We start from the raw sequence: 26,216 nt of genomic DNA, 5'->3' as shown, positions 1-26,216 counted from the left end.
GAATGTGACAGGTAGCCAGTGGAGTTTGAATAAAATAGGGGTGATCGACTCATATTTGCGTGTCCCGGTGAGAAGTCTAGCCGCTGCATTTTGAACTAGCTGTAGACGAGAGAGAGAGGCCTGAGATAGCCCAAAATAAAGTGAGTTACAATAGTCTAAGGCCATCCTTAAAAATATTCTTGTTTGCCGTAATCCTGTTTTGTCAGTAAGCGGCACTGTAGATTGTCGTGGAAGTTCAGGTTTACGACTGCACACGGCAATTTGCAGGCAACACCGAAAACTGACGTGAATTGTCGGAAATTGACGTGGAACTTGCTTGGCAGTTGTCCCCCCATGACCCCCCTAACCCTAATTCTAGGGGAGGCTTTAACATGTAAATGAAAATGCTGTGAGCTATACAAATGCAAATCAGGGCAGGGGAAGTTTTACCCCAGGTAACATTTTTCTAAAAGGTATTTACTTAATTCTAAGAAAATCTCTGGTATAAATAGATCAGGCTCAGTATAGCCTAATTATAGACTCTTACATTTTAGCTTAAATTGATATATTTAATGAAAGTAGCTAGATTAGTTACTATGTGTCATTAGCAATAGCCAATGTTATGTAAAAAAGACACAAAAACGTAAAATGTGCATTCCATGCAAACAGCATCACAATCTCTAGAGCCCAACCACTGTGCATAATACAACACGAACAGAAGATTGTATTTGACTCATGCTGCATACACATACGCAATGACAAGAATTATGCCTACTGTACATATAGAGTTACAACTACGATTAGAGTTGTTTGCATAAAATGTACCTCGTTTCTATTTTGCATTAAAAATGTTTGTGGCCCCTTTAAGAAATCCCTCTCTTCTCGCGATACTATTCACTTGTGCTGGACGCGTTCGCGCGACCAGAGAACGGAAGCCATTTTACACTGTTCAGGAGAGCTCCATGACGGTGCTTGCATCGATCGGATTCTGTGTTATACGTTCTTCTTTCTTGGTAAATATTACTCCAATATCTTTAATATGCACAAATAAGTTGTGAAGCGAAGTTAAAAGAACATTTGATGTGTACATTTTTGTTTATAGATTTATTTGGAGCGCATGTGTGACGAGTGAACCTCGTGGTGATCGGACGGTAAAGGATTGGGTATGTACGTTTCATGGTTTATGGGGGAAATTACTGATGGCATGTTTATTTGATAAATCTGTTAATGAGTTGAATCTATATTCTGTGATTATACAGTATAACTTTATGGTTAAATGCATTTCTGGTTCCGCATGGCATGATTAAACGTGGGTTGAGGCTTTGTTAAAGTGCTTTTATTTCTCTTGTAACTTACGCCTACCTCAGCCACTGCCGTATTCCAGTTTCTGTTATCGTATTTAATTGTAACATATTTTGGTTTGGAGAAATCAATTTAAATCTGACCAGTTGCAGTGTATTACACTGCATTTCAGTTTGAATTGAGTTAAGTATTCTGTGGATTTGGGCATTGATCCACTGGTTAAGCTTTTTGTGACATTTGATTGTCATCTTCAAATTTACTGTAAACTGTTTCTACAATTTCTTTTTTTTTTTTTTAACTAGTGAAATCTATTTTTTTTCTTGTGAAATCTCTTCGAACAAGGCAAACTTTTTTCTTAATCAGACGTTTATCTGTTTAATTGTGCTTCCATTGACCGCTGTCACTTATTTTAAACAGCAGTCAGAATAAAATCCCAATTTCAAAAAGCATAGTTTGCTTCCGGTGTGTATTTCTTCAATTTCACCCGGTTGCATTTTTTCTCCTTTAATGTTTAATTTTACTGTGACTTATGTTGTTCTTATTAATTTTACTGTGACTTATGTTGTTCTTATTAATATCACTCTCAATTAATTGTTTTCCAGCTGCCTTTAAGACATATTACACGACAGTGCGCAGGAGCTTCAGGTACAAACAACCAGATCTTGCATTGCAGGCGGAAGCTGTGGTGAATTCAGCTCGGAGTCGAGCGAGAAGAAAGGCGGTAAGATTTATTAGATTAGATTCGTTTTTGGTCAATGTGACTATTTTTCAGGTGCATTAATAGATGTGTGTTGTCCATATGCAGTGCATTGCGCAGTACTGATTGTCTTTATTGGTTTTTACAGCTGCTAGAAGCGAGACAGAGTGTGCTAGCTGAGTATGAAGTGGGCCTTCGGAAGTGCGCTACCATAGACCTGATGTCTGATGAGGAAGACGGCATCGTCGGCGGGATGTCTGGATGGATTGTGCGACCTCCGTCCTTTCGCAGCCAGGAGCTCACCGAGCTCTGTACCACGCTGCAGTCGAGATTAGAGTCGACTCCAAAGTACAGGGCAACGCACCACAGACGTCTGCAAAATGGACCGAATTCAGACAGAATGCCGCTAGTTACCTGCAGCTGTATTTTGTCAGGCCTTGTGAAATGTAAGAATATTCTGTTTTTCATGATTTCATCATAAAGCAAGAGGTCATGGGATTGATGGCTATTATTTGTTTAATAATTGTAAATAATCCTGTAATTTACAGGAAGCAGTATGCCATCTTCACAACTCTGAGACAAATTGTGGGCGCTATGAACTGGATCAAGGTAAAAATAAATAAATAAAAGAATCTTACATTCTTTTATTTTTTTTACTTTCATAAAAACTTACAAACATTTTAAAGGTAAGATTCAAAGAATATGCTTTCATTCTCTTGTATAAGAAAATAGATCCGTTATAGTTTACTATCTTAATCATACATTTTGTTTCCATAGAGTAACCTCGCCTCATAACGAGGGCGTAACCTCACATTTACTCAGAGCTATGTCTGCAAGTCCAGATTTTCATGACGCTGATCATGACGACATTGTAAGTAACTTTTACTATTTTCTCCTTGTTTCATTTTACTGTGACTTGCGTTGTTTTTATTCATATCACTCTCATTTAATTGTTTTCCAGCTGCCTGTAAGACATACTACGAGACAGTACGCAGGAGCTTCAGGTACAAACAACCAGATCTGGCATTGCAGGCCGAAGCTGTGAAGAGTTCAGCTCGGAGTCGAGCGATAAGAAAGAGGGTAAGATTTTTAGTCAATGTGACTATTTTTCACGTGCATTAATAGATGTTTTGTGTCCATACACAGTGCATCACAGTACTGATTGTCTGTATTGGTTGTTTTTACAGCTGCTAGAAGCGAGACGGTGTGCTAGGTGAGGATGACGTGGGCATTTGGAAGTGCGCCACCATAGATCTGATGTCCGATGAAGTTCAACCACCAGCCAGGAGCTCACAGAGCTCTGTGCTACGCTGCAGTCGAGATTAGAGGCGACTCCTAAATACAGGGCAACGCACCACAGACGTTTTCAAAGTGGATCGAATTCAGAGAGAACGCCGCTAGTCACCTACAGCTCCGAAGATGAAAACAGACACTGAGCTTCCAATTTGTTGTGTGTGCAGATGATCTATGCTTTGTACATAGGTGTATATTGTTTTGTGTTTGTGCTAATAAAGCTCTTTCTTTGAATAAACAGCATGTCCCTGGCAAATTTTCCTTTCCTTTATAGATTCATGTCCTTGATGGTAATAATAGTGTAGTCCATAGGTTAACAATGACATGAATATACCACAGAATAGCATATTATGAATATAAAAAAATAATTTATATATTATTATTTATATGAATATTATAATTTTTTGAATTTATAATGAGCGAGGGTGACCAATAGTAACAGATCTGCCAACCAATCACGAGTGATTTTTCTTGTTTAAACCACGTGGTTTCAACCAATAGTGAGTGAGGAAATTCAAGCCTTTCTCTGGCAGGAGCTGCTATTCATATGGTAACTAGAGCCATTCACACCTCCAGCCCGAGCGCTCTGCATACGTCATGGTTCTTTTCCGACAATATTCAGCACAGACGAACGCGACGTTCACAGGCTGTAAATTGTCGTTAACTGCCGAAAATTAGGGAGATTTACGGCCGTTTACGGGGTCGGAAATCCCAATTTTCATGCAGTGTCTCTCAATCTAACGGAGTTGAATTTCGATAACCAACTGCAGTAATTTGTATCATTTGACACATTTCATATGTCTTGAGCAAATCTTCTCAAATTCGATCTCACTCATGACTCAGTCCAGTGGGCGTGGCCTACAGAACAAAGAAACATCTTCCCGCTCTGAAATCTCTGAAGGTGATTGGTTCACGTACGCGAAATAGGCGTGAACCAGTGATGCACGGGTTGATCCGAAATGAGCGGGTGCCTGCGGTCACCCGCGGTTACCCGCGGTTACGAGTCATCCAAAAATATTTTTAATGATATTCGGGTCGCGGTCGGTCGGGTCGTTTGAAATAAAGATGCCAATTAAACCTTTGTCATTTATATAGTTCTAGACACAATTTTCTATGAATACGTTTTAAATTTAATTTACACTTTATTGGCTGAATAACTGGCGCGAAGATGACGCACGAGCTCAGTCTGCAGGCAGAGATGGAGGCGGCAAGAGAAAATAGGTGAAGACTGGGGAGTGGAAGCTCCGCAAATACACAAATAGAAAGAGCAAAGTGTGGGAGACATTTGCCGAAATAATGAAAGATGATGACCAAAGTGCTGGCTTTGTCACGTGTAGGCTACTTCTTGCGATGCTATTTACACATTTGATAACCACAAAACTGGCACGACCAACCAGGCACGGCGCCAGGATTCCAGTTTTGGATAAGCCAGACCAATTGTGGGTGGGCCTTAAATTAAAAACGTTAAATAAAATAAAAATAAAAAAACGTTATCCAATCACTGCTTAACCTAATAAAAAAATATTGACTAATATAGGCTACTGTTATATTATCTGTGCGTATACATAATATAGATTTTAATAGCTTGATGCTCTTTAAATATTGTGTTGCATTGTAAAAGTAAATCCTCGATCGCTCTCCATGGTTCTGACCAAAGAAGAGAGCTTTGGAATCTCCATTATGCATATACCTGGGCTGCATTTTCCGATAACATTGTCTCTTAGCGCGCTGCGATAACTTAACTAAAGGTATACTACCAGTAAAGGTATATCATTGCTAGGCGTCTTCAGGGCTATCATCCACTCGTGAGGCAGAGGCGCTGAGAGGCAGAGGCGCTGACGCCCTCCTAGCAACGGCGCTGTTTTTGGTAAAACATGATTTTGACGACTTCATTAAGTTTTGTTTTATAGAAAACTCTTTTTAAAAGATTTTCGTTTTGTATAAATTGTATCTTAATTTTGATCAATGTTTTATCAATCAATTGCCCGTATTTATTAAATAAGAAGCAAATATATAGCAGACAAAATAAGGCGCCGGTACGCGATCACTGCATGTGAACTGGAGGGCGCCGAAACTCAGCTTGTGCCTCACAGATTTGATAAATATAGGCTATATATTACAGAAAGCTTGAAATGTCTACTTTTAAACGAAAATATTCAAACCAAAATAAATAGGCTATACTCTCTGATTATGTAGGCTAATCCATATGAAATGTGCATTTCTCTCTGGCGTTCATGGCGAGTCCGCAATCTCCGCATTGTCAACTTCATCTTTGCAGCGACACAGAAAACACCAGTTTATTACTAAACAATTAAATGTCTCCTTGCTAATTTAGACACATTCATAATCATTACTTTAACCGGTTCTTTGTGGCAAGCTTTATGCGTGCGGTCATTACGCTTATTCCTGTAGGCTAGCCTATTTAAGTAATTAATTTAATATAAAGGGGCGATTTGTCCACGAATGGCTTAAATGAACAACTAGTCGACTAGAAAAAAAATTAGTCGGAGGCAGCCCTTATTCCACATATTTTCGAACCAGCAGGCCATCTGGGTTGGGCGAGCGACCGTGAGCGGAGCGGAATATTCAGAAATGCGCTCTCCGCTCACGAGCTCTGATCGGAACAAACCCGAACCTCACTGTCTGCTGAACTTGCGCAGAAACATCAAAATAGACATAGCCAGCTTTTTAAAACTGTTTTTAAAACTAAACATTTAGACTATTTTAGTACAAATTATGAGCTTATATTGACGATTTTTTTATAATTCTTGACAAAATTAGAATATTAAGTTATATTAAGACGCTACGATGAGCATTATAGCTACTTTAAAAAAAATGCGGGTCAGGAAGCGGGTCGGGTACAATATTTTCTTTTTTGTTTTTTGCGGTCCGAGTTGCGGGCGGGTTAGTTGAAAACGTCGGTCGGGTGCGGTTTGTTTATACATTGACCCGCGCATCACTGGCGTGAACCCATCTTCTCCATAAGAGACTGACACCGAAGTTTCTGAGGGAGCACTTTTTCTGTGAGAGGTTTTCAAGATCCATGGCTCCTTCGGGAGCTTTTCTCCGTTTCTCTTTTCTTTTTCTCTAAGTCTTTTCTTTATTTTCGTCTTCGGACTCTCCCTACGTTCAGTGAAGCAACTTCAACTCAAAGAAAAAGACTCTTTTGGAATTCCTGCGACCGCGCTCACCGGAAGAGACGAGAGCGCAAGCCCTGTTTTCTTAAGGAAACACACGCACGTTGCTCCTAACGACACACGCACGACTCTGCGTTCTTCAGCAACAAAGAGAACCATTTTGCAAGATAAGTTTGTTGAACTTTTAATGTAATCTGATTCCTTGTTGTCTCTCTCTCAAAGGTTACCTGGTCTGTGATTTTGCCATGCTGTGATCTCTCTCTGATCGCAGATTTTTGCTTTCACTTTCTCTCGCTCACCCTTTCATCCTCTCTCTCCCTCTCTCTCTCATCTGTTACCCGTTTTGTCTTGTATTGTGTTTACTGTTTGTATTGTTAGATATTTACTCGTGTAAATTGTAGTATTTTGTATTCCTTATTTTGTATTCCATAGGTTTAGTTACCTATGATCACGCGCGTGAACTCGGCAATCGACTACTTTGGACTTCAACCGAAAACAGGATGTAAATACAGGTATTTGCGCTGGCTTAAATAACATCATTTTTATCCATTTCTTTCACTTCTACTGCAGTCAGATTCACTCGTGTTCACTCTGAAGGAATCACTCACATGACCTGTGCACTTGTAATGACACATCAAGGATGTTAAGAGGCTAAAAGCAGGTTTAAATATTGCCCCATTGAAGTCAACAGGGTGCAAATTTTAAAAAGAGGATAACACGGTGTAGGCAACACCGATTTTTGTCGTTGTTCTCTGTATTGACAGCACTCCAAATTGACAAAAAAATGAGCTCAATGTTAAAATTGACCGGAGTTCTCCTTTAAATGCCCATATTACGAGTCAATGAAATGTTCGATCTTAAGCTACAAAGCTGATTTGTTACTTTTCAGTAACCTAAATTTTATAAGGACAGGATAATAGTTTCATGGCCAGAAACTATTTTTCCGGAAATTATAAGAAGTGATAACTTTACTGAGAAGTTGATAAGTTGATCTTACGGCCGCGTTTGCTGGACAAACAGATTGTTTAATAACTAAATTAATTCCATTAAAGTTATCCCATAACTTCGATTTGAAATAAGACTATTGATGCATTAATGACGAACCATAACCCGTTATGGTAATCATTCATATATCGATCTATTTTCAACTTCGAATAAATTAATGTAACTGTAATATGCAAAATATTAATCATATTCATGATTAATTATTAAAATGTCCTATAGATCATTTGAGCTAATGTTAATGTGCTACCCAGTGCGGTTACAAAAGGAAGAACTTGTCAATGTGAGATAGCTTGGAAAAGAATGATTGGCTCAGAGATGGCACAGCTCAGTGCTCGATCAAGATAACAGCAGAGAAGCTGCTGGACTCCACACAGACACAAAACAGACCCCAGTCTCCTCTGAATGACCCAGAGTTTTGAAATCACTTCAAACCAAAGAGACTGAGACTTTGACTACAAAAATAGATAAAAATCATCCCAGAACAATTCTTGATGGACTTATAATCAAACATCATGCAACTACATGATTCTATTTTGTGTCTACAATATATGTGTGTGTCTAATATGCTTAGATCCCATATAATTCATGTAATTGTTATAACTATTAGATGCTTGAATGAAAGTGTGTCGTGCTTCCTATCAGTACGATCATATGTTCTTAATTCAAAAGATGGCTTGAGTGAAATCTGTGTGAAATGTTCCGTATTCTTATAATAGTAATAATGTCTAAAAGGTGGCCTCTTTCCTCTCTGCTAGAGCTTAGAGAGTAAGGAGAGCACAGATAAGCTTGATTTATGATAAGAAGTGAAGAGGAATGCCACCTCCTAAATAAAGACAGTGTCTAATTGGTCAGAACTGATCCAGGAGGCTGGGCGGACATTTGAGTTTAAAATCTTAACACCAGAACAAAGTTTAAGTTTAGTGTAGAACAAAAATGCAGCGGGAGATGAAGATCTAAACCAGACAAGTAACCATGTAGACGCGCAGAGACGAAAGAACCCAAATCAAGATCAGAAGAACATGGGTTAAACAACTTCATTCAAGCCATCATCTACTCTCGCCTCAATTTCCTTTCTTTTCTTAGTTTCCTCTCTTTTCCGTTGTGAGTCTCGGTTCTAAGTTAAGTTTTGCAGCAAGATTTCGGTCCACGTTTCTTCTGCAAAGCCAGCTTCAAAAGAGACTTTCATTCATCCGCCAGCACACCACGTGACTGGCCGCCCCATCTATCCGAGCACGGGGACACCAGCCAACGAACGAACTCGGGAAACCCCCTTTGACGCCGACCAAAGGAATTCCCAAAAGGAACGCAAAACGAGCAAGTAACCTCCAGACTCTTAAGCTGAACTGGTGTATTTTGATATAGATTTAATAACCTACGAAACGATAGAAAGGTTAAATTAATGTTTGATGGTTCGTTCAGGTCATGTCTTGTAAGTGCATATAGAATCGTGAGATTTCAACATCTCACTCATCATCTCACTCTTTCCTCACTCTATTCCTTTCTGCAACTCGTATGAATGTGTGTGTGCGTGTGTTTGTGTTAGATATTAGTTTTATGTGTTAGAATAATCAATAAAGTCTTGTTTGTATTTTAAAGAGAAGTCTTACTTGTGTTATGTGCTTACGAATTTAATGTCTTAAACTGCTGATCTAAGTTACCTTGCTAATAAATAGTGTTTCACTATATTTTGGATAATTATATCAGTCAGAATCACACAATTATCTTACATAAATAAATAATTAAATCTATGATAGAGAAGCTATGGCATTTTCATTACTATGGAGAATGGCAATGGGGTGGAGAAGGAGAAGAAATGCCGGCAGGAGTGAGTCTAAGGAGTGTGGTTAGTACACCATTAGGGTTGTTGCAACAATGTCTGTAACTCATTGCTTAGCATATCTGTAATCCTGCCAGCTCTGTTCTGATTCCATTCTTCCACCACCTGTGCCAGACAGGCAAAGCCTGACAGCTGGGCAGCACTGCTCTCCTGATACAGGGCTGCTTTAGTGCGAGAAACTGGGTCAGCAGGTGCTACCCCCCACACCAACCCTCCACCCTCCCCCCTCCCCCTCCCCTCCCCTCCCCTCCCCTCCCTCTCCACCTCCCCTCCCTCTCCACCTCCTCTCTCTCTCTCTCTCTCTCTCTCTCTCTCACACACACACTCACACTCACGCACGCACGCACACACACACACACACACACACACACACACACACACACACACAATCTAGGTTGTTCTAGAGTGAGAACATTACCTTTTCAACTAAATGTATTCTTAACTTCATCTATATTTAGAAAATTTGCTCTGCCTTCTAGTTAGAATTTTGTTCTTACTTTTATGTGTAACGCTAAGAAATAGTTAATCCCGCATGTATAAGAGGAGCGCATTGTCTGTGTACCCACCATTAAACGTGTGAAATACTGACTTTTCGCCTTCAAGATCTTTCATTCCATGGACTGAATGAGAGTTATCCGGGTCAAAGCATAACAAATTGTAATATTAGTTTATTATGTCCTGAAAAAAAAAAAAAAAATCTTTGGCCAGAATAAATTGCAAAAGTGGACCGGACTTCAAGCCAATGTTCAAGGCAATTCACCATAAGTAACAGGTGTTAGATAATGTAACAGTAGAGCATGCCACTTCCAACACCAAGATTATAGGTTATAATTCTAAAGAATATATTAAATGATGCATCTTGCTTCAGATATAATAACCTGCCAATTGTAAATAATCTGTTCTATGTATTTATATGTAAATTTACTACTGAAAACCTCTTTGATTTAGCCTACACTGAAAATAAAGTGTTGAAATTACGTTTTAAAAAAGTGTTGCAAAAATGGTGCATGTGTATTTTAAGTAAATCCAGCTTGGATCAATTTTATTGAACCCTTTCGCACGTACAATCACACCGGTGTGATCAGTCTAGGCTGGTCCCTGGAGCGTACGATCACACCGGTGTGATTAGAACGGTCACTGCATCACGTGATCATCAACTGCTAAATTCAAATGTGCTTTCAGCGTTAGCTGGCACTGAGCCAGAGACAGGCGCACTCAGAGCTGTCATATATCACAACTATTCAGTGTTTTCAACCACAAAATGTTAATTTTAGGTGTCAGACATATAAATTCACATAAGCACTAAAAAAACAATACATTTAGAGTTTGCAAAATACAAACTGATGTCTATGGAAGAGGCAATAATAATCCTTTCCATTATAATTAGACACGTTTTATTCATATCAGATACACATTGTGTAAGTAACTTTAAAGTTTAATCTATTCTTCTCCCAGTTCACCAGCCACTTACTTTCATGTATTTCGGGAGTTCTAAGTGGATGAATTCACGTGTTGTAAATCCAACTGATCCGATTCTCTGAACTGCGTCTGCGGCACAAACTAACATGGCGGCGCTCATCTCGCATGCTATGGAAGGCGAACAGGTCCAAAAGTCTTTAAACGAAATGCATGAATTTTGACCGCGTCAACACGCACTGTTTTTCCGCGTTAACGCTGCAATTTTTTACGTGTTTCTTTTGTATGTGTAGACACGCACATTCTGGTCGCGTTACTTTAGTGCGTGTAAAGACGCACAGTTTTACCATGTTAAGACGACCAATTTGAACGTGTTTCTCAATGCGCACATTCCGGCCATGTTCGAACTTGTAATATTTTTTTAAAGCAGACTTACTTTTATATTTACCCACATTTTAATCCTTTAGTTTATTGTGGCCTTTTTTTTTTTACTTATATCTTAAGTGCTAGAGTAAATTAATAAATGTTACATTGTAAATTAAGTAAATGTTATATTCCATATTATAAATTATAATTCATTTATATGGGTTATTAAATGTTTGTTTAAAGTTATTGGCCTATCATTTTCAAAAGTATGTAACTTACATAGCATAGGCTATATTTATAACTGAACACACACACACACACACACATAGCTTTATTCACTTTCACATAATAATGTTTTTGTAATTTGGTGTTCAACCCAAAACCTTTTTATTATCATATTTTTTTGTCAGAGCTGTTGTGTAAACAAATTAAAATAAAAGTCAAATAAGACAGCAGGTTAAACTATGCCCTCAGAACAAGAGTAAAGTGTTTGTTTTATCAGTAAAAGCCCATAGCCAACTGGATAGAAACAAACTTCTTAAAATTCATTTTCACTTTGTGAATCACAAGTGGTGATAAATGTTTTTAAAGTCTAAAAACTGTAACTATTTTTAACACAAATGGAGACATGAGTTCTGCTATGACCCTATAGTTTGTTTGTGCTGTTCTGTCTCTGTGTTTACAGTAAACTTCGTCTTGGATGCTGCATGCTGATGAGTGCTATAATGAAATTAGTACATCATATTTAAAATATGTTTTGATAAGTATTACAGGCTCGACATTTACGCTTGTCCGGGCCAAGTGGATTTTTTGAAGGGGCAAGTGAAAGAGAATTTTACTTGCCTGACCGGACAAACAACCTGATTAAAACGTCAATAACAAAAAATGACTATTCTGCATTCATTTAGTGTATGTGGCGACTGATAGTGAATACAATAGCCTAATATAATATATAATGTAGGCTACTGACGATAACAAGGTTGTGTGAGCCTAATTTGGAAACAAATGAAACATTCAAAATGTGGAGATGATTCCAAGAACGCTGAATACCATCGCGATTGAAAATGTGACACTGATTTCATATTACAGTTCAATAAAAGTAATTAATTTTAAGTCAGTTGAATTTTAGACACAATATTGGCATTTTTTGTTCCATTTCAGCAGCGAAAATAGTTCCACAGTGCATCTCTCAACCTTGTTTCATTACCGAATGATTCAGTGTTTTGAACGAATCAGTTGAGTCAAAGATCCAATGAATTCCTATTCATTTACAACTGCCTCATCCCTGAATGAATCAGCCGTTTGAATGAATCGTTTGAATAAATGACTCAATGACTCACTCATTAAGACGGTCGCCTGCCGCCTCCTACTGGCGGTTTATAAATATTATTTCTATATACAAATAATATTTCTTATTTGTATATTCAAAACATATTTAAAATAATCTCATTACATTATATAATGCAGTTTAATTTGATTGGTAACAGCCCTTTAGCATCTTTTTATTCTATTTTAATTTATTGATCAAATTTAAGAATTTTAAATGAAAGATGAAGCATATATTTAAAACGATTAGGGAAAAATGCCCTTTATAAAGGTTAAAATATCATGAATATGCCGATTTATATATGTTAAAGCTGACTGAACAGAATGAGAATACTGATTCGGAGTAAATTATATTTACAACACACACACAAAAAAAACAAAAAAAAATTTTTTTCCTGGACAAACAAATGTTTTTACTCGGACAAGAATGATCGACCGAAGGACAATCAAATGAAAAGGCTTAATGTTGAGCATTAATGTTGGTGGACAGGGTTTACATTAAGACAGGAGTATGCCTTAATCTAGTTAATCGTGCATTTATTTTATTTTATTCCATAGCTGATGTGTATGGAAGCTTGTTTCCGCCACAAAATAAAAAAATAAAAAGATAATTGCGACTTTTTATCTCACAATTGCGAGTTTACATCTCGCAATTCTGACTTTATTTCTCAGAATTGCGAGATATAAAGTCAGAATTCTGAGATATAAAGTCAGAATTGCGTGAAATAAAGTCAGAATTCTGAGATATAAAGTCAGAATTGCGAGATATAAAGTCGCAATTGCGTGTTATAAAGTCAGAATTCTGACTTTTTTTCTCGCAATTGCGACTTTATATCACGCAATTCTGACTTTATATCTCAGAATTCTGACTTTATATCTCAGAATTCTGACTTTATATCACGCAATTGCGAGTTTATATCTCGCAATTCTGACATCTTTTCTCAGAATTGTGAGATATAAAGTCCAATTCTAAGGAAAAAAAAAAGACGGACTTTTTTTTTTTTTTACCTTAGAATAGTTTATATCTCACAATTCTGACTTTATAACACGCAATTGCGACTTTATATCATGCAATTCTGACTTTATATCTCGCAATTGCGTGATATAAAGTCAGAATTCTGAGATATAAAGTCAGAATTCTGAGATATAAAGTCAGAATTGCGTGATATAAAGTCGCAATTGCGAGAAAAAAAGTCAGAATTCTGACTTTATAACACGCAATTGCGACTTTATATCTCGCAATTCTGACTTTATATCTCAGAATTCTGACTTTATTTCACGCAATTCTGACTTTATATCTCAGAATTCTGACTTTATATCTCGCAATTCTGAGAAATAAAGTCAGAATTGCGAGATGTAAACTCGCAATTGTGAGATAAAAAGTCGCAATTATCTTTTTATTTTTTTATTTTGTGGCGGAAACAAGCTTCCATAGATGTGTGCAGTTTTTTATTGCTTGCATTAAAATAATTTTCTCTTGTTTTGTTTTTTAATTGCAGTCTTTTTATTCTGCCATTCATGCTTATCAGCTCCTTTTCTTGGTTCACCTGTACAGGTTTTTTGGCAGTTTGCTAAAATGAAAGAGCCTTTCTAAGAGCCATCGTTTAAGCTGTTGACTTTTCTACCTTGAGAAAGAACGTTAAACGAACAACTTAAAAGGGCATGACAAATCATGACATAAGACTGACATCACTCACAATGTACCAATGCATTATCCCTCATGAACAAATATAACGTCTGATGTTTGCATACGTGTATACCAGTATACCATTATGACATCCTTCATGAATAAACATGACATCTGATGATTGTATACATACATACCAACATACCATCCCCAGCCAACACGTTTATGTGGGGCCCATATGGGTTACAAATGGGCTACAGGGGTACAGAGTGGGCATGGGCTCAAAATTGGCATCTTATCTGGGGCCCACTTGGGTCAACTAAGTAGGTCCAACATGGGCAAACCCAGGTGGGCTCCCTATGTGGGACTTAGTTAGTTCACTAATGGGAAATGAGTACATCCCAGCCGGCACATGACCGACCTTCAACGTTGAAATATGGTTGAAATAATGTCAGTTGTTATTGAAAAAGATTAACAAAAACACTTTTAAATCAACGTTTTCATTTTTACAAGATCTGTACGTTGAAACAACATACAACAGAAATATCTGCCTTTTAACATTATTGTGATAATTAATTAGCATTTCATGATTTTTTTATCATAACAGCTCTTCAGTGTATATGTTAAAATATAAGTATCATTATTAACAATAATAGTTTTATCCTCAAGAGAGCAGTGCAGCAGAAACCTTTTGCCTTATGTGAATTTGTGTGAATTTACAATTTTGTCTGCTTGCCAAACAGTTTACATTGCATTATTACATTTCGTCGCTGCCCGATGAAACTCACGTATGTCCAAAACGGTTACTTTTCAGGAAGTGAAAAAAAACACCGTAATTTCAAAAGCAGTTGAACGTAGCGTTGTCATACTTGGTACGGCATCTTTAAATGTAACCATATTCTTGCCACTGCCAGTATAATGATATAATCCACATTTGACCAAAATCGAGTTTAAATGGACATACGTGCATATTTTACAGTAACGGTGGTCGATACGCGTTCTTCCGATCATTAATTAGAATGGCCAAGTCGCGTTTCATATTGACAGATGAATAGGACGCTCAGTTTATTAAATACGCTCAGTTTATTAAATGTTTCTTGCAAACTATGAAGGGACAATGAATCAATACACTGACAAACTAGCGGCGCCAGGATTTTGATTGTAGGTGGGCCTCCAACTGGATGGGCCAGTTAAAATAAGCCAAAAAAAAAAAAAAATGCGTAATTAGCATACACTGTAAACCCAGATTTTGATTCAACTCAAAGAGATTGAGTACATATTACTTAAATATGTCTAATTTATTGACATTACTTGTTAATTCTGATTAAGCTGAACTTTTTCTTGTCCTTTCTTATTGTAATTGATTTTTTAAGTTCAATCAGTAGTGTCTACTCAAACAAACTGAGTTTGTATTACTTAAACATGTGTCATTCCATTACATTAATTATGAATTCTGAGTAAACTGTACTTTTTAATGGCCTATCTTATTGTAATTATGTGTTTGAGCTAAAACAACTTAATATCATCAAGTTTTGCCTGTCCAACGGTAAGTTTGGAGGGTCAAAAACAAAATACGAAATCGCGAATTATTTTCCAGATGGAGTCACTGGTAAGTTTGTGATTTCTGGATGTTATTGTTGTGTCCCTGATGTTAATGTACAATTGATGAAACCTCATTTAAAACTGCATTAGCGTTGGTTGACATTTGTTAGCGAATATTAGCTAACAATTTTAGCCATACAGTTTGCTGATTTCTGGATGTTATTGTTGTGTCCCTGTTAAAATAGATTTGATCAAACCTCATTTAAAATTGAATCTGCATTTATTTTATAGCCGGACATACATTTTAAAGTATTTTATTCATTAGCATGATAGTCTGCATTTATCTTACTGTTTAGTTAAAAAACACAAAATATATTTTAAAGTATTTTATTCATTAGCATGATAGTCTGCATGTATCTGACTGTTTAGTTAAAAAACTCCAAATATTTAAAGCATTAGCTTTAAGTATTTTATTCATTAGTATGATAATCTGCAATTATATTATAGAGAGATTTTTTTTTTTTTTTTTAAGTATTTTATTCCAGACGTGAGCTTTTACTTTGAAAAGTAGTAGCTCGGAGAAGCTTTTATTTTGAAAAGTAGAAGCTCGTGGACGGCACAAGGCGGGATGGCATGACACGGCATTGACGTCACCCATGCAACCGCCAAAAATATATATCAGTTTTGACAGAGTGGCATTGATGACTTTGAATTTTGGAGACAGAACAAGACAAATAATTCAGCTGTATTGAAATTTTCGTCAACTGACGTTCTAGCAAGCAAGTTGTTCGACCCACGTTTGAAGACTTCGGTGAATTAACCGAGTTCAGACACAAAACGGTAAGTTGGAACCTGGCACTGGTTAACTGCCAACTAACTTAGCTTAGGTAACGTTAACTTAGCTAGCAGTATATCACGAAAGTGAGTACACACCTCACATTTTTACAAATATTTTATTATATCTTTTCATGGGGACTTTTCATATACATTCATATATCTTTTCAACACCTATGGGACAACACTATATAAATGAAACTTTTATATAAATCAAATTAGTCTATATATCTATTAGATATGTAACGTTATCTGTATATCAAAGTTTCATTTCTATAGTACTGTAACGTTAGTTATAAAAAAAAAAAAAAAAAAACTAAGCTAGCTAACGTTAGTCCCAGCTTGCACTGCGCAGTGACGTCGGTTGCCAAGCCCTATTAGCAGCTAACAAGCTAGCAAGGTAGATAACCAGCTAACTCTACCCCTCACTCTCTTAGATAACGTTAATGTATGTGTTCACTGTTAACGTTAGCTAGCACCAGTAACGGAAATCGTATGTCGCTCCCAGACAGCTAATGCAAGTTGAGCTGAGCCGGACACCTGAAGCAGCTACCTATCGTTAGCTCGACCACGGACCACGGACCAGCGAACGTCCCGGTAAGTTGGCGCAGATCCCAGCTGCCTTGTTAAAGCGGATTCTATTGTGTGACACGAGTACGAGTACGCGGAGTTCGCCCGGACATAGAAATTGATCTTTGAGGAGGCGCGGGCGAGATCAAAAAGTCACAAAGTGTTTATATTTGCGTATATTTGTGCGTGTGTGAGGCGTGGGCGCGATCAAACAGTGGAAACATAAATACATACTCCGTCATTTTATTCATACAGGACATCATTCAAACTGCAAAGTATTTAAGTTACTGTTAATTAAATTTTTAAGGAAAAAAAAATAGTGTCCGGTGACCGTCCACTTCGAGTCCGCCGCGGTGTCCGGGTATGTGTACTCGGTCACACAATGAACTGCTCGACAGGCAATCTTCACGTCTATATGCTTTTAAAGGAGAACATTTTTTTGTCAATTTGGAGTGCTGTCAATACAGAGAACAACGACAAAAATCGGTGTTGCCTACACAGTGTTATCCTCTTTTTAAAATTTGCACCCTGTTGACTTCAATGGGGCAATATATATGGTGCCTTCACGTGCTATGGGAAAGATGATATTTTCCACTTGTGAACTGGTACAGATGGTGGTCAACCAGAATGCCTATTACCGCCGCGCCAGCCGCCGCGGCGAAATTACCGCGGCGAAAATAAACCAGCCGCATTTCAAAGTCGTTCCCGAAATGACCGGCAGGTGGCGCAAAGGGACATTGTGCAAAACAGCAGCAATTGCCGTATTTTAAAATGTAAGTGGGTTAAATAATAGGCATATTTTTCATATATATAAATAGGCCTATTAGGCTACAACAGAATAGAACCAAAGATAGAATCAATTTTACAGCTGAAAAAATAGAATCAAAAGTTAAAAATAGAGACGATGTTAGGAGCAATGACGCTGAATATTTTTACTATTCTATTGAGGAATTAGATAAACGAAGAGCTCTCGTGAGCGATACAATTTATAGTGATTTCAAAAGCAGTCCTTAAAAAAAAAAAAAATTACATGGAGTAGTGTGGCATAATTTTTGAGAGATTACGCGGAACACGTTTTAGTTAAGATCCTGGTTTCAATGCCCTTAAAGTATATAGGCTAGGCTTTAAAAAAAATTCACAACGCGTTTTGAGATTGTTTTGAATTAAACATTGAAGTTTAAAATGTAGTGTTTTGGCACACCAGGCCGAGTGGCGTTACGCATTGTTCAAAAATCAGGTTTTATTCTGGCATGTTGAATTGGCGTTAATATTTTTTATTTTTATTTATTAGATTTAGATTTTAGGTTTTGTTAGATTTATTTTTCTCATAACAGCTAAAATAACTTAATATATGCCTTGTCTTCATATGATTTTTATCAATGAACTAGTGTTTTCTGACAGTGTCGACTGCAAAGATGAAGTTGACGATCGCCATATTTGTAGTGAACGCACCTAGAGAGAAATGCACAAAGACATAATCAGAGAGTAGCCTTTTTCGTTTTCGTTTTGAATTATTTCGTTTGAAGACATTTCAAGCTTTGTGTATTTGATGTATTTATCATGTCTGTGTGAGGCATACGCTGAGTTTCGTTAAGTTAGGAGGATGAGATGCGCTCCAGCTGACGTGCAATGCAAGTGACCTCACGGGCGCCTCTATGATTAGTGTCTGTTTGCTTCTCTTACTTATTGAATCCAGACAATTGGGTGATGAAAAAATGATTAAAATTAAGATACAATTTATAGAAAACGAAATTCACTTTAAAAAAAGGTTTCTACTAAACAAAACTTAATGAAGTGGTCAAAATCATGTCTGACCCACTCCATATCCATCTCTCGATATAATGCATCTTATCTTACTCGTGCTGTTCACTTTTCATATTCAACATAGATTGAAAAAACAACATTATAATATTTTAACAAATATGATACTAAATGAGATTATTTAATGTCTACAACAGTAGGCCTATAGACTCTATTTGTACAAATTGCTGCACGTTAATGTAATTAAATGAAACCTTGTAACGAATTCACACTGTAGGGTAGACTGTGTACAGTTGAGACACCTTAAATAACTTGCGTTCCAGCAAGCACAAGTTGTGATTTTTGCTGTGCACTTGCATATAAGTGTCAGCTGGGAAGGAAATATAGAGACCAGACCTCTTGGAACTTTAATTGAATACATAGCGTTGGTAAAGCATACTGAAATTACATCCCTACAAATGTATTAGGCCCTACTGAAAATAAATGTATCGAATTTAAGCAAAGTAGCCTAAATGTTAAGACTGTAAGCCCTTTGCTTTTTTACGTAGCCTAAAGGACTCTTATAGCCGACTTTGGGTTAATTTAATTTGTAGAGGATTTTTTAACTCAAACATTAACACTGAAATAAATAAAACTAAATTATTGTAATTTTTTGGCACACCACGACGAGTGGCGCTATGCATTGTTCTAAAGCCAGGTTTTATTCTGGCATGTTGAATTAGTGTTCAACAAATGCGGCGGCGCGTTCATTTGAATGAAGAGCGTTTCTCGCTCGTGGGAGCGAACACACACTGGAACGTTAGGCCGTATCGCAACGAGTGAATAGTGGCCGAGTGGTTGAACGTACGTTACGATCATTTAGATAACACGGGTTCGAATCCCGAACTAACTTGGACTACTGGTGTTTTTATATTAGCCTATTAATGCATTTTATAGTCTATTGTTGATGCAGAGAGATTTGTCTTCTAAAACATTTTTTTTGCCTATTTACAAAATAAAATCGCCATGCATTTCCATTTTACACTAAGGAACAAATATTATACAATGACTTTACTTCTGTAGCCTATAATAATTCATATATATGACGTTTAAACGACAAACAATAAAATCAGAACCAGTATTCTGTTGCGTTCATGGTTCCAGTGGCAGTAATGCATCCACGGCTTTTCAAAATGTCACAAAGCGTTTTGAGATTGTTTTGAATTAAATATTGAAGTTTATAATTTGTTTGGCAGGACGAGTGGCAAACTCTTTGTTTTGTTTTGCAAACTCAGCTAGCCTGTGGGGGGTTTGGAGAAGGCAATACTTTGCTTTATCGTGGGGGTGGAGGACAGAGGTGTTAATGTTCCGTCTTTCATATGGAGAGTGTCGGAGCCAGCCTGATGAGGCAAAGGCAAAATTCTTTTAAGGATTAATCTCAAAATCTCCAAAAGTCCATAGCCTATGTACAGTAGGCCCTATATCTTATTAAATTATATATTGTAGTTTTATTGATTGTATAGGTTTTCCACAAACAATTTAAATTTAGCAGATACAGAGCTCTTTTATTGGCGACCCACCTCGTTTTATTGTAAGGTGAATTCAGCAAGGCATGTTGTATCTTTGAAGGAACAAAAGCTATTTGTTACAGTTTTTTCTTTCGTGATTTGTGTGGATGACACACAGCGACATATACAGTATTATCAGCTGTATGGTGTTTTTTTACGCTGAAATGCTTAATTTCGAGAAAGACCCGCCGCGCGCAGTGAGGGAGACCAAACTTACTAAAAAAATATCCATCGCGAGAGAGGCAAAGAAAAACGCCTGTTCTTAATTTATGTTGCTTTGAACTTTTTCCGTTTTGTACCGTTTTAATTTTTTCATTTAGCTGCAATTTCTTTGACAATAGAAATTTAAAATGTTGCAAGAATAGGCCTAAGATTCTGTGTTTCTTATTTTGCATCACAAAGGGAATAAACTCTATCGATGCAACCCTGTTTAAATAAATAAACTGTCCCGACACTTTATTCATATCTTAAAATGTGCGATGGGTTTTCAAACTTAATTAATTTTATTTTTCTTTTACATTTTCATTGTTTATTTTTTAATTGAAAGCAATACTGTATTGAAAGTATTTTTCTGATTTGTTCGATCTGTTTTGAAAAGTGTCTTCCGTTGATATGGCCGGGTATCACTGTCAGTCATCTCAATCTCGTGAATGATTCACACACACACAAAAAAATAATTTAGCAGATTAAAGACGAATCATCTTCATTTTCTGGTGCAATCGGCTGACAGTCTTCCTTCATCAGATGTGTCGTCTTTGCAGCGGGAATGTAGCAAATTTATGTTGTAATGTACAATTGATAATTAAACAAGATGATTGACTTTAATAAACAGATACATATTTAAGCATCAAGAACGGAAAAACATAAACACTGTCGGCTACACTGAGATTCGATCTCAGATCGTTTGAAGCTCCGAGAGGCTATTGATAATGCTTTGACCACAGAGCTACCGTCTGAATCGCCAACGTCTACTATTTTCTCTGTTTTAAAAGTTTGTAACATGTAAGGCTATTTAGTTCTGAATATAACAAAGAATGCTTAAACCGACTACATCGGTTAGGAGCTGCAAGTCCTGAAAATGTTTTAATTTCACGGTAAATTATTTTAAGTTATTTCACTGTTATGTTTCAGTTAATAAATCTACAAACACATTAAAATAACACGAAGAAAATGACAAGTAACCTATTGACATAGCCTTTCTAAATTATAGAAAAACTGGGCACACAATGTTAACGTGTGTCTACTTTGTTTAAATTTAATGAATTTGAATTCGTTTAACCACAATATTTATCTTGAATTTATCTGTGACCTCAGCTCAAATTACTGCCGCGGCAGATTACGTCATAAAGAGAATAAACTGACACTTTTCAAAGTCTGTGATTACAGCGCCACTCAGCGGTAAAAGGCAGCAAATACACATCCCAATTTTAAAAGTCTCATTCTGGTTGACCACCATCTGTATTTACCAGTGTGTTGTGTTCAAGTGCTTTTGTTGTCGTAATGTAGTACCCGCGAGGTCTGTGTCAGTAGAGTATCTTTTTATCTTTACAAAAAAAAAAAACGTAAATGTGGTGCTTTCTGATGATTAAAACATATTAATAATTAAAAAAAATAAATAAAACATGATATAAAATGATTAAATATGAACCAAGGAAATTGCGGCGAAGTTGAAAATTGAGTGATAACGCATTATATTACAATCGTTAATGACACAACATTGTAAAGGCTACAAAAACTATATGCTAACAGTATTCACGACTCTTGCGGTGCTCTCCGCCATTTTGAAAAGGTCAAAGGTTATCTCATCTCGGCAACTCGTGCATCAAAATATTCTACGAGTTGCCCAGTGGAAAATACCACATGAGGGGGTGTTCATGTGCATTTCCCATGTCGGCTTTTGGTATTTACCATAATTACCATAGCACGTGAAGGCACCATTAAACCTGCTTTTAGCCTCTTAACATCCTTGATGTGTCATTACAAGTGCACAGCCAATGTGAGTGATTCCTTCAGAGTGAACACGAGTGAATCTGACTGCAGTAGATGTGAAAGATATGTATAAAAATGATGTTATTTAAGCCAGCGCAAATACCTGTGTTTACATGCTATTTTCGGTTGAAGCACATAGTAATCGATTGCCGAGTTCACACGCATAGGTTTAGTTACCTATGATCACGCGCGTGAACTCGGCAGTAAACACAGGTATTTGCGCTGGCTTAAATAACATAATTTTTATACCTTTCACATCTACTGCAGTCAGATTCACTCATGTTCACTCTGAAGGAATCACTCACATGACCTGTGCACTTGTAATGACACATCAAGGATGTACAGAGGCTAAAAGCAGGTTTAACTATTGCCCTATTGAAGTCAACAGGGTGCAAATTTTAAAAAGAGGATAACACGGTGTAGGCAACACCGATTTTTGTCGTTGTTCTCTGTACTGACAGCACTCCAAATTGACCAAAAAATGAGCTCAATGTTAAAATTGACCGGAGTTCTCCTTTAATGTGACACCGAGCTGATATGTCCGCTCGACTCTGAAGCTATTTTACTCTGTTGCTTCCAGACAGCTAAAGTTGAGCTGAGACGGTGAAGCAGCTAGCCACAGAACTGCAAACATCGTAAGTTGGTGCACACTATCTCACAATATTAGTTAGCTAATTAGCTTTAATTTCTTGATTTATTTTGTCCCACTCTTAGCTGTCATGCCTCTTCAAAGTTTTGTTATTTAGCTAATGTTAGCTTGTTGGCTATTGTGTTCAAGACCATTTCAAATAGTTATTTTCAGAAGCTTTACACTGTAAGCTAACGGTAATTTTTCCTTAGTTCATGTAACTTTAGCTAGCTGTAGATGGAGTGGAAGTGTAAATATTGTGGTTTTATTAGTGGGAAGAGGGCCCAGCTATTTAAACACTACCGGTTAAAACATGGAAGTTACACAAGGACAGTACCATTTCCTTGTTTGCACCAGGACTGTTTGTGCACATTCAAGTCCTTAAACAGCCTTAAAGCACACATATCTCGTGTTCACTCTAAAACTCACGAGGAACAACCAGGAGAAAATGAAGCTGTCAAATTCTGCTGTCAGTTGTGTGAATTCATTGAGCCCTGCTCTGAAACTGAATTTTTCACCCACCTCCGAAGCAGACACTTGAAAGTTAACCAAAAGGTTCAGTGTCCATATGCAGGCTGTAGCTTTGAGAGCAGTGTGTATTCAACTTTCAATGCACATAAAAGTAAAGCACATAGAGAAGACAACTGGAAGATGTAAAAGAAAGAAATAGTTAATGTTGAAATAAGTGATGAAAACAAAGACAGTGATGTTGCAGATGAGCAAATGCCAACTGAAGACACGGGGGAGATGGATGATGTCAGTGAAGAAGCTTGTGAGATAGATCTTCATGATTTGGAAAAGCAGTTAGAGCACAACTTGGCTGCACTTTTTTTAAAGATGCAGACTATCCTCCATATACCTGAGCGCTCAGTACAGGAAGTTATCAAACAGCTTTGTGATATACATTATTTGTCACAGCCACTTCTGCATAATAAGGTGAAGATGATTCTTAAGGAGTATGATTCCGAGATAGATGAGTCCATTGTGAAACAGGTGAGCAGTGCTGTTTCAGAGACCAACGTAATGACAACATTTTGCGGCAAAGTTGGTTCCTTAGCAACCACGAAAAAGAGAGCATCCTATGTGTCTAAAAAATTTCCGCTGGTAATGTTCCCATACAGCAAATGCTGCAGAAGTTGCTGAGCAGGACAGAGGTGTTAGATAAAGCAATGTCTGAGGAAATACATGTTCCAAATGAATACAAAACTCATGTAGATGGTGTATACTTCAGAGAAAATGGCCTTCTTACTAGTGATGAGTTCACAATTGCCATTGGGCTGTACATCGATGACTTTGAAGTCGCCAATCCGTTAGGAACATCGAAGAAGAAGCATAAGATGTGTGCTGTGTACTGGGTAATTGCCAATATAGAGCAATTATAATGATATGACGCAGCGCCTGAAATAGTTGACCCTATAGTCTACCAAGCTGGGGACTATTTTCAGGTGCTGCATCATATCATTACGCCTGCTGCACTCATGGTACAGCAGCAAAGTTTCTTGATTATTACGCAGGAATGAGAGTATAGTTCCTAGCCATATCAGCCTAGAAAATCGCAACTTTTCATTTTTTCGTCGGTCTTAGTACACGATGTAACTACAAAAGAGTCAAGTTTTAAATGGGAAAAATACCGAAACTCTTTGGTCATTTTTTTGAGAGAGATGCTAATGGTCTTGTCCGATCCAATGATCTATGCTAAGCTATGCTAAAAGTGGTACCGCCAGACCCGGAGTTCAGCTGAATGGATTCGAAAACGGTAAAACTCAACTGTTTAACTCTGGGGAAGTTGTAAAATGAGCCTATTTCCAAAAAAAGTGGAGTATCCCTTTAAGTGTTGAAGTACAAATGTTAAGATGCCAGTGTTCAGCAGGGCTGAGTTTTATCTCGCCAGTTTGTCAACCAAATGTAAAAAAGTAATTAAGTGTTGAAGTATAAATGTTAAGATGCTAGTGTTCAGCAGGGCTGAGTTTTATCTTGCCAGTTTGTAAGAGGCACAGTACAATATTGTAATGATTGGCGGTAAAGAGGAAGAGATTTTTTTTTCCTTTTCATGCCATCACTGAGGAAACTATGGATTTGTTTCTTTTGTTTCTAAAAAGACGACATGTTCAATAAAAATAAAATTGAATTATTGTAATGTTGCAGTTGTATGTATTTATTTTACATAGCTCTATTGATTGAAAGATAATTTGAGTTCAGTTTACAATATACAATTTAGTTGAATTGGTAATGGAGTAATGTTTACTTAACAAGCTGAGTTAAATAAATGGGTGGGGAATGATTGTTTAAACTAAGTATCTTCAGTTACTGTAACTCAGTTGTAAATACATTCAACTTAAATGTTCTATTCCATTCCATTATGGGCTTAAGTACATTGAACATAGTCCACTTCACTTATTCAACTAATGCTTCATTACTTAAAAAATGTAAGGCAACGAGTTACCTTGGTTTTTTTAAGTAGATTCTACTTATCCGGGTTTACAGTGTAGGTTAAAAATAAATAAATAAATAAATAAACAGGAATTTTTTGTTGCTTTTTTAATACAATTACAATTTCATTTAATTTATTGTATAATAAAATTATAGGCCTATTATTTTTAGTTTATTAACAGCAACAACAGCTGTAAAGATGAAGTTGACGATCGCCATCTCCGTAGTGAACGCGCCTATAGAGAGAAATGCACATCATGGATGACATAACCAGAGAGTAGCCTATTTCTTTTCATTTTAAATTGTTAAAAATACATTTCAAGCTTTCTTAAGATATATTTCATGTCTGTGAGGCATATGCTGAGTTTCGTTAAGTTAGGATGAGATGCGCTCCTGTTCATGAGCAATGCAAGTGACCACGCGGGCGCCTCCATGATTATGTTGTCTGCTATATATTTGTTTATTTGTTTTGGTTTACTTATTTATTAACCCTCATGTGGTCTTCGGGTCATTTTGACCCGGAGAAGATTTTCTTTTCCCCAAAAATACTAGTTAATGTTATCGCATTGGACTGAAACTTAGTGACTCTGTTCCCAAAGGGTATAACTACTTCTCAAATGTTTTTTGAAAATTTTCTTACTTTTTTTGCGGGGGTTTTGATACCTTGTTACACTTGTGGTCTTCCCGGGTCAAAATGACCCGCCTATAAAAAATAGCTTATAAATCACTCATTATACCATATTTTCACCCAATCTTGGATTCAATCTTTTTGTCAACTTGTTCTCTTTCAATTAGGACTGGTTTTATATTTATATTTGCATCTAATTAATCGTAGGCCTCATTTATTTGACAGTAGGGATCTCATTTTTTGAGTAAAAAAAACATTATTTTTGAATAATTTTGGAAATATTAAATGAAATCTGAAGAAAA

At 36.9% G+C, this 26,216-nt stretch overlaps 1 long non-coding RNA gene across 1 annotated transcript; it reads left to right on the top strand.

Annotated features, from left to right (window-relative positions):
• Positions 1 to 902: 902 nt before the first annotated feature.
• Positions 903 to 3,513, top strand: LOC307151606. Its single transcript, XR_013819911.1, has 8 exons — positions 903 to 992; positions 1,082 to 1,142; positions 1,884 to 2,002; positions 2,127 to 2,424; positions 2,527 to 2,587; positions 2,756 to 2,849; positions 2,940 to 3,058; positions 3,166 to 3,513. It is a non-coding gene; the product is annotated as an uncharacterized lncRNA (long non-coding RNA).
• Positions 3,514 to 26,216: the final 22,703 nt, after the last annotated feature.

This window comes from Squalius cephalus, assembly GCF_949319135.1.
Source record: "Squalius cephalus genome assembly, chromosome: 2".
NCBI lineage: Eukaryota > Metazoa > Chordata > Actinopteri > Cypriniformes > Leuciscidae > Squalius > Squalius cephalus.
The sequence above is the reverse complement of the archived record's forward strand: the minus strand, read 5'-3'. Positions and strand labels throughout refer to the sequence as shown.